The sequence below is a fragment of the Protopterus annectens genome, chromosome 12.part0 (genome assembly GCF_019279795.1).
Source record: "Protopterus annectens isolate FY-2018-M chromosome 12.part0, PAN1.0, whole genome shotgun sequence".
Classification (NCBI taxonomy): domain Eukaryota; kingdom Metazoa; phylum Chordata; order Ceratodontiformes; family Protopteridae; genus Protopterus; species Protopterus annectens.
Window position 1 is genome coordinate 701,177,313 of NC_056746.1, and position 13,268 is coordinate 701,190,580.

The following is a 13,268-nucleotide window of genomic DNA, read 5'->3' on the forward strand; positions in this document are numbered from 1 at the left end:
TAAGTTAGTGAGCCTTTTACTCCTGTTTGTGTAGTAGTTGCACAGTAGGTGTGTCTGTGGAGCTCAGTGACTATTATGTTCTGCATAGCCTAACTGTTGACATACTGAATGCGTTAAACCTGTCTCAACATTTGGAATACTGTTGGCAAACTATGTTTGACATGTACTTTAGTTCAACATGGCTAGCACTTTTACCTACAAGACTGGTGCTGCTTTGTTTATTTCTACCTGTTGCATAATCAGTGGTCATCACTACTGTGTTTGCACTTTGCAGGTACAGACATATGGATCACTAACAAATGTATATGGGGCATTGATACAGTAGTTGATTGACAGTAATGCATGTACAGCATAACCTGTGTATATGTCACATGCAGTTACTGTATTTATGATTGTCCTGTTGTTTTAGAGTGTTGTGGTGCATTCCAAGTATTTGATGTTGTTGTGTCAGCCAATGTCCATGTTGTATTGCTCATCTGATTTGCATATCACTTTTATATTTCCTACTTATTTTTCATCTTACTATATCTTCATAATACACATAGGTTAGTTGGGTCCTGTTAACATAAATAAGTACCTCCACAGATACCTTTGAATGATTCATAGATTGACACCTTGACATATATTTGTGAGGCCCATATATGACATAGGGAACTTGTAAGTAGTGTTTTTTCTCTCAGGTAGCCTATTTGACAAGGTAGTGAGGCAAGCATCAAGTATTATGTACAACAGGCCACAATAGGTGTGTTATGTTGTCAGGTGCACTGTGGTGTAACAGTGTAGCACTTGTTTTGCAATGTAGACACATGTCAGTGTCCCATGCCACAGTGTCATGGCATGCTTGCCTTTATATGACATGATATATGTGTCTGCTGGCTGTGCACATTTGTTTGTCATGCATAATGATGGCTGGTTACTAATTGGTCAAGTAATGGCAGGGTTTCCACAGAGAAGCTGTTTAATGCATGTCACATCTTGAACTGGAGTAACCTGTTTACATTCTTTAATGGATATAGTGGCCCAAACATGGGCCTCTATTGATATCATCCATAAATACTGATAATAGGACATTAGGAATGTATCATGCACATGATTATCCACCCGCTAGCCTCACTTGTATTTGTTATATACCTTATACATAATCCTTATAGGCCATTTCTTCTTAGAAGTAGGTTTTAATAACAGCAGTAAAGTATTGTGATCTACCCTGTTTTTCATATGCAGGGATTATGTTGATGGCACAGTACCTAATGTATGTTACATGCTTTATGTGCACATCAGTTTGTGTTTCATGATAGCCATATTTTACACAACAATGTGCAGACTAATATACAAGTGGTTTTCTTCATTATGGTCTGGATTCATGCCTTGCATCACCTATGGTGCTAGATTTGACTATGGACAAACATTATTGTTATATGTAATACTGAAAGTTTCCCACCAGTGGACTGTGTCACAGTGGGTATGTTATGTACTCATGTAGTTTTGTAGTTTTTGGAATGCATATTATGTACTTTCTTTCTTGTTATGTGATTTACCTTGACAGAGCATGGGATCCATGACTGCTGTACTATCAGATGCTGTAGACAAGAACATTTGAGAACACTGTCATATTACTCAAATTGTGAGGATGATGACCATGATGGGGATGATGATGATAATGAGGACAGACCTGGACCTATACATGCCATCATTCCTGCTGTATCCCAGTAGGAGACATTGACCACCACAACAGGCAGACAATTTTCAGGAACAGATCAGGGAGGTTATGACTGATGTCTTTCAGACACAAGTAAAGGACCTGATGGGATTTTTTTCCAGGCCATGCACGACTCATTCAGAGCCTGCAAAATCATTCATGTTATTCAGCCCCATCAGGGTGGGCTCTCAGGACTGTATGTATTATCTGTATGATCCACTTGTGTACTGCTGCCACCATGGTGTTTGCCACATAATGAACTATACTGTATTGGAACACCTCTGCATGCAAAGCATATTGCTGCCATGCTTATGTAATACATGTGTGACTGTACAATGCAGTTATCATGGGACATTTTGCCTTACGTTGCACCTGGAGCATGACATACAGTACCACAGGAAACATGCATTAATCATGTTGATGTCCATAAAATGCTACACATGATGCATACATTGCTCCATAATGTTAGGTGTGGTGCTCCTTATGTCTCTGTGTATGTGTGTTTATTTGGATCTACCTGAAAATGCTGAAAGTGCACAACGCTGATGATGAGAACACCAACACTGGAAGATCGGCAATGGGGAAGACCGACAGTTGAGAATCCCGATGCTGAGAACACCGACGTGTTAAGGTAATTGTGCGATAGGGACATACGTTAGGGTCAGGGTGTGGGTAAGGTAAGTGTGTGATAGTGAAGGACGTTAGGGTAGGGTGCGGGTCAGGTAAGTGTGCGATAGTGACGGACTTTAGGTTTAAGGGTAAGTTAAGTGAGTTAGGGTTAGGGTGCGGGTAAGGTAAGTGTGCGATAGTGACAGAGTTAATGGTTAGGGGCGGATTAAGTGAGTTAGGGTTAGGGTGCAGGTCAGATAAGTGTGTGATAGTGACAGACCTTTGGATTAGGGTTTGGGTTAAGGTTAGTGCATAGATAGTTGTGTATGTAAGGTTTAATGTAGGTTTGTAACGTTTTTGTTGTGCTTGTGTTGTGTGTGTGTTTTTCGAGAAAGGTATTTGTTTTGTTGATTGTTGGGATTTTGGTTTGTCGGGCATGTGAAGTTTCATGTTTTTGAACTTTCTTTTTTTGTCGGTTTTTTCATGTCGGTTATTTTGTTGTCGGTGTTTTGGTGTGTTGGTGTTATCAGGTAGACCCGTTTAATTTTATTCATGCAGTGCAGCATATTATAGTTATGTAGTGTAATACACTATGGCCTGTATGTCGCAGTTATGAATTTTGTAGTTAACATGCTTCTACTGATGCTAGAGTTCCACTGTATGCATGTGTGGGATTGATAGCAACTCACTAACAACATTTTCCCCATAGTTCACATAACACAGTGAAATGGATATATTTTGTGAGTTGCTATGTCATGTCTTTTCACCAGCAGGACATGTCCTTACCCCTGTGCTTTCTATGACACTGTTGTGTCATGCTGTTGCACTGGAATACTGGCTTTGTGTGTGACATTTATTGGCCATGGTTGTGCCATGTTATATCATATAACTGTGGTTGCTCTATATGGACAGTCCTTCTTCACTTGATCCATTGACTGTCACTGTACCATTTGTGTATACACCATGGAATTGATGCTTTATATAGCAACATTTTGGAATGCCTTCATTGACTTCTGTTATATTACAACATGTATGGCTTATTTGGATACATACTCATATTTCAAAAACTGGTGCACACATACAATAATTTATGTACGCCTCTACACATATTCTGATCAATACAGAAAACCTGTTGTACCTTGGGACTGTGAACATGCATTCAATCTGTGTTCCTCTGCTCTACTGTTGTTCACATGACTGTCCTTTGCTCAGTCATGGCCATTGTCAGTGACACACACACACACACACACACACACACACATATATATATATATATATATATATATATATATATATATATATATATGTATATACATATATATATATATATATATATATATATATATATATATATCACAACAGGGATTTTTATACCTTCTGTAGTATGCTGGCATGACAGTATATTATACTGATTCTTAGTTTGTGTACCTATGCCTCTTGCTGTTTAAATAATAGCACATTACTATGTGTATGATTTGTAAATAGCCATGTTTACTGTCATTAGCAATTAAGTCTGCCCATATGACATACATTTGACATTTGCTTGATGTAGCTTGAGTGGACTTCAACATCACCCTGTGTGGTGTAAACATGCATTTGCAATATGTCCCTTTAGATAGTGCAGTCCTGCTTTATTGTTTGCCAACTTTGCTTTGCTGGCATGTCATCTTTGTTGTGAGCTTGTGTTCTGTACCTCCATTTCCCCATTGTAGGTTTGCCATATCTCTTGCACATATCCATGGTATACATTAACCTTCCTTTGCATCATCATCCATTATCATATAGTTGTATTTTTACAATGCCGGCTTGTGCCAACCCTTTTCCCATTGTACACACGCAGGATATATGCACACAAGTTGCTGGCTATCACTTGCATTACATCCTTGTTCCCATTACACTTGTGTGTTATGTATTACCCAGAGTATTTAGCTGTAGTTCATGTGCACAACCTGACATTCCTTATATAACATTTTTTGTGAATTTCCTACTATTTATTATTCCATGTTATCATAGTGTGCATTTTTATTTACATTGCTTTCTGATAGGTTCCTGTTAGGCCAACAAAGGTCACACATATACATCTACACCTCTGTTTTGCCTCCGACATGGCATATGTTTGTGACATATCTATTCCATGTCATGCCTGTTTGGGTTATGTACACCTACTTGTGCAATGAGCAGCCAGGTTGTTGGCTTGCTGCAGTACTGCTATTTAACACTGTGCTTAGATCTTTGCTGTTCACATGCATAGTAGGAGGTTCAATTCTGTTGTTAGGTGGTTTTCTTCAGCATTTCATTGCCTGCTCATCCATGCTGTTGCTTTTCTTACACTTACACTGGTAACAGACTACTATGGTAATAAAATCCATATCCAATATAATTGTGATCCCTGTTTCTTCCCCTACACCATGCATCTGCCAGAAGTCATACGCATTGAGGTCTGACTGCCATAGTCACAGTTTCCAACGTCAGAACATCATATTGCATAGGTACACATGTATTTCTGCATTTCACCATAGCTGGTATGCATCCCTATTCTGTTAATTTTTCATTGCCCATGTTGCAGAGTGTGCTGTGTACCTTGCTTTTCCTTTATGTTTATTTCCAATCTTTGTCAGTCATGTCTTTTGATAGCAATATATGTTGTATTTTATATATCTATATATATATATATATATATATATATATATATATATGTGTGTGTGTGTGTGTGTGTGTGTGTGTGTGTGTGTGTGTGTGTGTGTGTGCTGTTTTGCTCTTCTCCTCCTCTTTCCCTGTGTTTTCCTTTCCTTCTGTTTTCCACAAAATTAAAAAAGGGGCTTATTACCACTAAAACAAAGTAGCCTATGCCCCTCTGACTGTCCCTCAGATTTTCCTATTTCAACAGACTTCCTGGGTATCCCTCTTCTTCACCCTTACCCATCATCTGCATTTCTAGCTCCTTATTTCCCTAGATGAGTGCATTACTTGTGTTCCACACACATCCCTCACCCATTGTTAGCTATTGTTAGGCCTAGTGAAGTGGTCGTGATTGCCCTTCACCTTTATTATTTTTTGTTATCGGTCAGATTCCATTATTTTGGGTAAATGTATTTTATTATTACATGACTTACAGTGATATCTATAGTCATTTATGGACCTACTGGACAGATTGCTGCAGATATGTATTTCATTAAATGTCCTGCAGGTTGCAATGGGATTGCATTATTTCTGAAGCTTTGGTACTACATCATGCTTTATGATACACTTTTCTTGAATTATGGGTTTGCTGTGACTGCTAGACAGTGCTCAAATACCGCTGGGCAATTCTGTTTTGCACCGATATATTCCAAGTTCACTGAGGCATATTTATATATAAAAGGCTTATTTTCAACTTTTGATCAGATATCAGTGAAATGCATTGGATTCTGCGAATGTTACGGAATCTGGCCCCTTTTATTTTTACCTCAAGAGTAAACTGAATGGTTTCTTTGAAGCAGGAGACATTCTTTTTTCTTTATGTTTTACTGGTGTATATTGAACACCTGGCACAAGATTTGCCCACTGTAGAGCTATGTTTGCTTTCTTTTCTGTATTAAAAAGTATCAGTTGCTTAGGTACAACTGTACCATCTGACCACAATATTTGAAAAAAATTCCTAATTTGTGGCAAGAAATTATTCAATAAAGAGCACTAAAAGATTGTAACTCCTAATACCCTTCATTATATCAGAATACGTACAAAAACGTGTTCTATGTAAGAGTTCTGATGAAGCCCCCATCCCCAAGGCTATGACACAGATGTCCTGAGTTCAATTAACATCTCAGTGCCGAGGGAGCCATGTGGGGATGCTAAACTCTGACTCACCCACTCTATATGAGAGGGTAGAGATTCTCCACTCTTACAAACATATTGCCTTGAACTCAATATTCAAAGGTAGAATGTAACTAATATTACCTGTGGTGATAAGCATAATATCGAACAGCCCCACACAGTTAAAGCATATCAAAATACCCCCAACACAGTAATACAAAATAAGCAATACTGCCAAGTCGCTCTGCTCCAGTTTTGGTTTCCTAACTTACCTACAGCCATGAAGGTCCCAGCCCCATGTAGATAGCACCAGGTACACTTAAGCCAGGAGCAGCTGGAGCAACACTAAGGAGTTGATGGTCAGACAGAGTGTTATACAAAAGGAAAGAGGAAAATGAAAAACGACTTCCATGAAAATATTTACCAAGTAGGAATGGAGCATCACTTATGATGGTAAAGAGAAGAAGGGTTTTCTCTGTCTTTGCGATTTCCATATCATAATGCTCAGTTAAGAATTTTCAACATTTAGTGGGGATAATCCTTTCAAGATCTTACAGTTTCTGTAAAACTAAACATACATATTTGAAATGGATATGCCCTTTTGAATTGTGATAATCACTAAAGTCATGTGAGCCATTTAGTTTGTTGCAGTGCTAGATTAGCATATACATTTTCTTTAGGGTGTTAAACTAATAAATAAATGTATTACTATTAATTAGCACTCAACTGAAATTTATTTTAAATCTGATGTATCAAGACAGTCTGACCATCATCAAAACAGACAGATCATTACATAAAATTATATAAGATCCTTGTTCTACAGTTCCCAAAAGTATCTCTCATAAGCTGGAGGTACAACATGGTCAAATACACTTTTATGGCAAATAATAAACATAGCTGTTATGTAAAGAAGAGGAAGAAAATAAGGTGCAAGTGAAGACATTTAAGCTATTTATAATAAATGATATGCCTGAACCTATTCATAAATTGTTTAATTGGTTTCAAAATGACCCTTTTCAATTTGTCTTTTATACTGAGTGATGCAAATCCTTCATCATTCAAACTATCGTATGACAGTTGTTGAGCCTGAATATGTTTTCATGATGAATCGTGCAAGAGACCTAGCCAGTAAAACACATTATATAATACTGAGGCATAAAAATACAGGTGAATGTTAGGGAAAGTCAAGCTTCTCCTTGCCTGTAAATGGAAGCAATGCTGGAAAAGAATTTAAAAGATAACTGTTCACTCCATTTCTTTAAAGAAGAAGGGGGTAATCAGGAAATTCTGTCATGGATACATAAACTTTTTGGCATCAAGATCACTTTAAATTTAATTAATCTTTTTCAGGAATAAGTACATTAGACCAATGTTTTATTTGGTCCTATGGTAGCATATTATGGCTACAAAATAAAATCTCAATACCTCCGGCTAACTAGTAAATGTGTCATTTCCCAAGTAGCATATTTCTTTTTGTTTCCATTGAAACCAAGTCTGAAAAAAAGACTGAAGAGAAGAAAGCAAAGGCAACTGGTTATGATTTCCGAATACTAAATTAATATTTGACATCCTGAATAATAAGATAGTGCTTCCAAAAGACGATTGCCGGATGTTTCTGTATAACCTATTCTTCATAGATTTAAACAGAAAAAGTACTATAATTTCCGTTATAACAAATTTTACTAATGCTATCTGCTAATTGTTCAGTAGCTAATAATAAAGAGTAGGAGCAGTGGACAGCATTATTTCTTACCTCTTTTGATAGATAAAAACATGGAAAAGCATACTCCTATTGCAGAAGTACAGAATTAATACTATGATTTGTACTGTGAATTAATTTCTATTAGAACTACAGTAATATATTTGCAACATAAAAGCTTCCTGTTAATCTATATTGTCGTGGGTGAAATTCAATGCTCTCCCATTCAGTAACAAAGCTCTTTTCATGCTGTTTTGCATTTGCTTTCCTGAGATAAAACAGTCTGGTTTTGGTGAATTAATAAGCAGAAAATGTATCCTGCTGCTTTAGAACATAGTGAATTTTTGAATCTACTATTAAGACTAATAGTCTAGTATTCTGAACTAACTTTTCAATAGCATTTCCTTCAGGAAACTGTATCCATTTTCAAATCCTATATCTAATAAAGAGTATGTTGTGTCTTTTGGCTTTTTGCGGTTAGGGGTCGCCAAAGCAGAACTCCGGTCCGCTAATGATTGGCAGTAGATTTTTATGTGCCGAGTTGCCGGCCCTGATGCACAACCTTCAACGAAGGTAAGCCCATTCATGCATGTCTCCACACAGAAGACACTCTAGCTGAGAATCGAACAGGACAACGTCTTACTGTGAGGCGACAATGCTACTGTAGCACCACCACCGCAGTTTATATCTAATCAAGAGTATGAATCTGTATTTCAGCTGACTGCAATACTATCAAAACTATATTATACCTATCTCCTGCTTTCAAATGACACATACAGTTACTTTGGATTGAAAATGCCATTTAAGGATTATTCTGTTTGAACTTCTATATCTTGAGATGTTGGTAACAGCAGACAGCTATAAAGTACTACACAATAAGATAAAATACTACAGCCCATAAAGGGTAAATACAATAGAAGATATGAGAACCACTGCAATATTAAAAACAGTAATGCAACAGGTCAAATAGATCAGAAATATTAAAAAACACCAAATTCCACGAAAAAGAAATAAGCATTAGAAGTAAAACGTGAAAAAAAGACCAAATGATGACTGTCCACACCAAATTAGTAATCAAGTGCTTTCTTTCGTTTTAATGCCAATGAACTTCTTCAGAACTGACAAACCATTCAATTAATCAGTTTAAATACAAAACATCTAAAGAATCAATTAATTAATGACCCAATAGGTTTCCATCCATCTAATTATTCAATAACATAAACATTTTTCTTTTAGACATAAATATCAAATATGAACTGTACCACTATATAGAAGTGCATATACAAATGTGTATAGTACATACATTTTATATGTACCCATTTAAAGTGTACATATACTATTGTCATAAGATGTAAGGTGACAAACTTAATAATGTAACCTATTACTTAAAAGACTTTTAACATTTAAAGTCTTATTTAGACCAGGAATTTGGTCCACCCTTAGAAAAACCTGCCATCTAAGTTCTTTATTTTCAAGGGCATTATTAAATTCTATGACAAATGGAGTAACATCTGTTCCATCCAACACAAAAAATACAATTCTTTTAAACGTGAAACACTCTAAAGCATGTTTGGCTAATGCATTGTTGGTATCTTTATTTCTAATAGCCAAACGATTTCCATAAATCCTTTTGTATAAGGCTCTGGTAGTTTTTCCAACATAAAAATTATGACAGGTGGAACACATTGCCAAATATACTATCCCAATGCTTTTACAGTTCTATCTGTCTTTATTAACCACCATCTTATTGATATCTGGAAAACATATATTTTTGATGAGTCAATAAATCTACATTGTTTACAGTTGTAACATGGATATGTACCTGTTGGTCGTCTAACAGTTTTATGTTCTCCTATTTCTAGTATGGAATTTAAGCTTGCAACCTTCTTATAAATAAAATGCGGATGGTCACCAAGCACCCTGGCTAGGTCCTGGTTTCCCAAAATGACTTTCCAATTATTGGAAATGGCTTGTTTAATACTGTTACAGTCCACACTGATAGGAACAGGAAAGGCTCAATCCATCTCTTTCTCTATCACAATATTGCTGTTTCTATTACTGTTAGCAGTAAACCCACTGGTTAAGATTGGTGGGAACTTTTCCATCCTAACCAATAATACCTGTTCCAAAATTTATTTCAATTTATTATATGGATGGCCCCTGTGGACAAACATAATAATAAGCTTATTTGCCTCAAAGATGAAATTTTCACTATCTGAAATCAGTCTGCTGAGGCGTACAATCTGTCCTCTGACCAGGTTCAACTTCATGAATAGACGATGAACATTTTCATAATGAAGGAGTTATTAGTATAAGTGCCCTTTCTGAATACTGTGCTGGTGAATCCCTTCTCTTCAATGCTCATATTGATATCTAAATCCTAGAAGTGCACATTTGTGCCAACTCCACTCAAAGTGAACTTCAATCCCATCCTGTGTGTATTCATGTCTTCCACAAGTGAATATAGCTCATCAGTAGACCCATTCCAGACAAATACTAAATTGTCAATACATCTCCTATAAAAGGAGACTTATTTAAACCTCTCCAATTTGTTTAGAAAGGACAGTTCCCACCAACTTAACACTAAGTTGCAAAAGCAGGTGCAACTTTCGCACCCATAGCATCCCCACAGGTCTGACGATATATTCTCCCATCAAATAGGAAAAAATTGTTTTTTAAGACCAAATCAAGTAATAGACTGATGGACTGAACCATTATATTGTCAAGCTTAGTATATTCCTTCAAAAACTTTTTTACATCTTCTATCCCCATAATTTGGTCAATAGAAGTGTAGAAAGATACAACATCTACAGTAACTAACAATGTTTCCGTACCTGTGAAAGTGTAATTTCTAAGAAGGTCCAAAAACTCCCAAGAATCTTTCAAAAAATATGGAGTCTTGACCACTAAACGGTTCAATAAATGGTTCAAATAATGAGAGATGGTAACAGTTTTACCCCTTTTAGCTGACACAATGGGTCTAAAGGGTGGGTTAGTCACATCTTTATGTATCTTTGGAATGCCAAAGAAACCCCCTAACAAAGGTTCTTCCACATAAAGAAATTCATAAGTATTTAAATTGATGTAATTTTTGTTCAATAACTCCATCAACAATTGATCTATAGTATGAAAATTCTTCCTGACTGTGTCTTTAATAACTAACTGGTAATTATTTTTGTCATTTAATAATTCCTTAATACACATTTGATAGTCATATGTTCTCATAATGACCAAACCATTTCCTTTATCTGCTTTCATGAATCTGTACTGCTGGCTTTTTCTTAAATCAATCAAAATTTTCATCTCTCTTTTGTTCCAAAAATACCTTTTGTTTTTATTTTTAATTTTATTATTACTTATATATGTCCTCTGATTGTTACATATACATCTAATGTCATTTTCCAATAATTCATTAAAAACATTGAGTGTAGATGTTAATTTCGGATTCACATTACTAGGTTTTCTGCAATCAGTGTTGTTCCTATGCTCTATTCCATCAAATGCATATCTAAGATTTAGTTTTCTGATATACAATTTTAAATCTAAGATAGTATCAGTTAATGGAGCTTTAACTGCAGGCACAAAGGAAAAATAACTTTTTCTAAAACATTTATTTGACCTTTACTGAGTATTAAATCACTAAGATGATAAATTTTACATAGAATTACTATCGCTTTCGATATTTCCCTTTCCTTCTCTTCCCCACATTCCCCTTCCCTTTGTTGGTCATCCCATAGTTGTTTACCTCAAGTGACTTGCAAATCAGAAAGATGCTATTTCAGGAAACACTAAGAAAGTTCTAATTTACTGAAAGAGTGGTAGACTTCTAAAACATAATGAAAGATGAAATGGTGGACAATAAAACATTAGCATGCTTGTGGTAGTCACTGAAATAATATTAGCTGGCTGGGGTGGATGCTAACAAAAGATGGTTAATTCATGCATAGGTAAGTCAGGTAAGAAACATCTAATGAGATAGGAATGCTGAAAAGTAGTTTTACCGTGAAAGATATACTATTGTTTATATAGCCAGTAAATAAAGAGAAATAACTTACATGTGTGTTGTACCAAAAAAAGCATATGATAGATGTACCACAATGACTGTCAGCAAATACCCTGCAGAATAATGTGGCAGTCAAGCTTGTCGCAGGCTCATATAAGGATGCTTTGTGGCTACAGTTCTGAAGCACTTGAATCTTTATCATGAAGAGGCAGATTGCTATATATTTTCTATGATGTGGATAATTACTTGGAGGTCATAATAAAATAATTTCAGTCTAAAAGCATCATTTTTTCTGTCTTAAAGATACAGACCCAGCAGGGGAGGCCCATTATTTATACACACTAAATTATTTCATGGATTGTTTGTCACTGAAACTGTGATGGATTAAAAGCATGAAGACAGTTAACATGTGCAAATTAGATAGTCCCCTGCTGACTTCAAGTGAATTGCTTATTCTTTTGTCTTGTTGATGCAGTCATAATGTAAAGTCTTCTTCTTGCATTTCTTTATTTATTTGATGCATTTAATTCAGAAGAAACGTACCTAACATTTTCTCAACTACAGTTCCACTGAATTCTTTGTATGTGCTTGGTGCACAGACCCTGACACCACAGTCGATTACTTGAAAATTCTGAGGTCTCAGATTCATTCAGTTGTATCTCTGATACTCAGTTTTTTTTTTAATTTTTCATGCTCAGAAACCAATATGCAAATATCTGCTGTTTCTTTACATGTTACAGAACATTAATAATATCAGCAGCTTTTTTTTCAAAAGAGACATTTAATTGCACAGTTTTATTATGAAGATCAAACTACCTATCATCAAGAGATGTCTCATTCTCTTTCATAATCTCTGACAAATTCAAAAGCCTTAGCAATCTAACATTTTGTGTTCCGTTGACATGTGATAGAAATGTTGCTGCAGTCTAACAGCTAGAAGCAGTTTACATATAGTTTCACTGAAATATATTTAAACACTTCTAATCCACAGATGACCACAGTGACATGAACAGAATAGTATGGACAGAATTGCCTGCACTTAGATGGTGTACAGACAAGGCATCATTAAAAGGAACAACGTGCAAACTCACATTTTATTCTATTAAGCTGAAGTGGGCCTTTCTTTACTCAGTATGTGACTATCAATAGACCTGCAACTATGATTTTATTGAAAACTTTTGAAATACATATTCAACATAAAAAAAAAAAATCTGAATAAATTTTATGCACCTATTCACACCTTGATGTAACCTACAGCATGGTAAAAAGAAAGCCACTGGAAAAGAAACAATAGGTAAAGTCAGTGGTTTATGTTTCCGTAAGTGACATCATCCTTCCATAACACACAGACACACACACACACACACACACACACACACACACACACACACACACACACACACACCTTCCAATCCTGCCACAGAAAGACTTTTACTACAACTATTATAGTGCGGTTAGCCACAAGC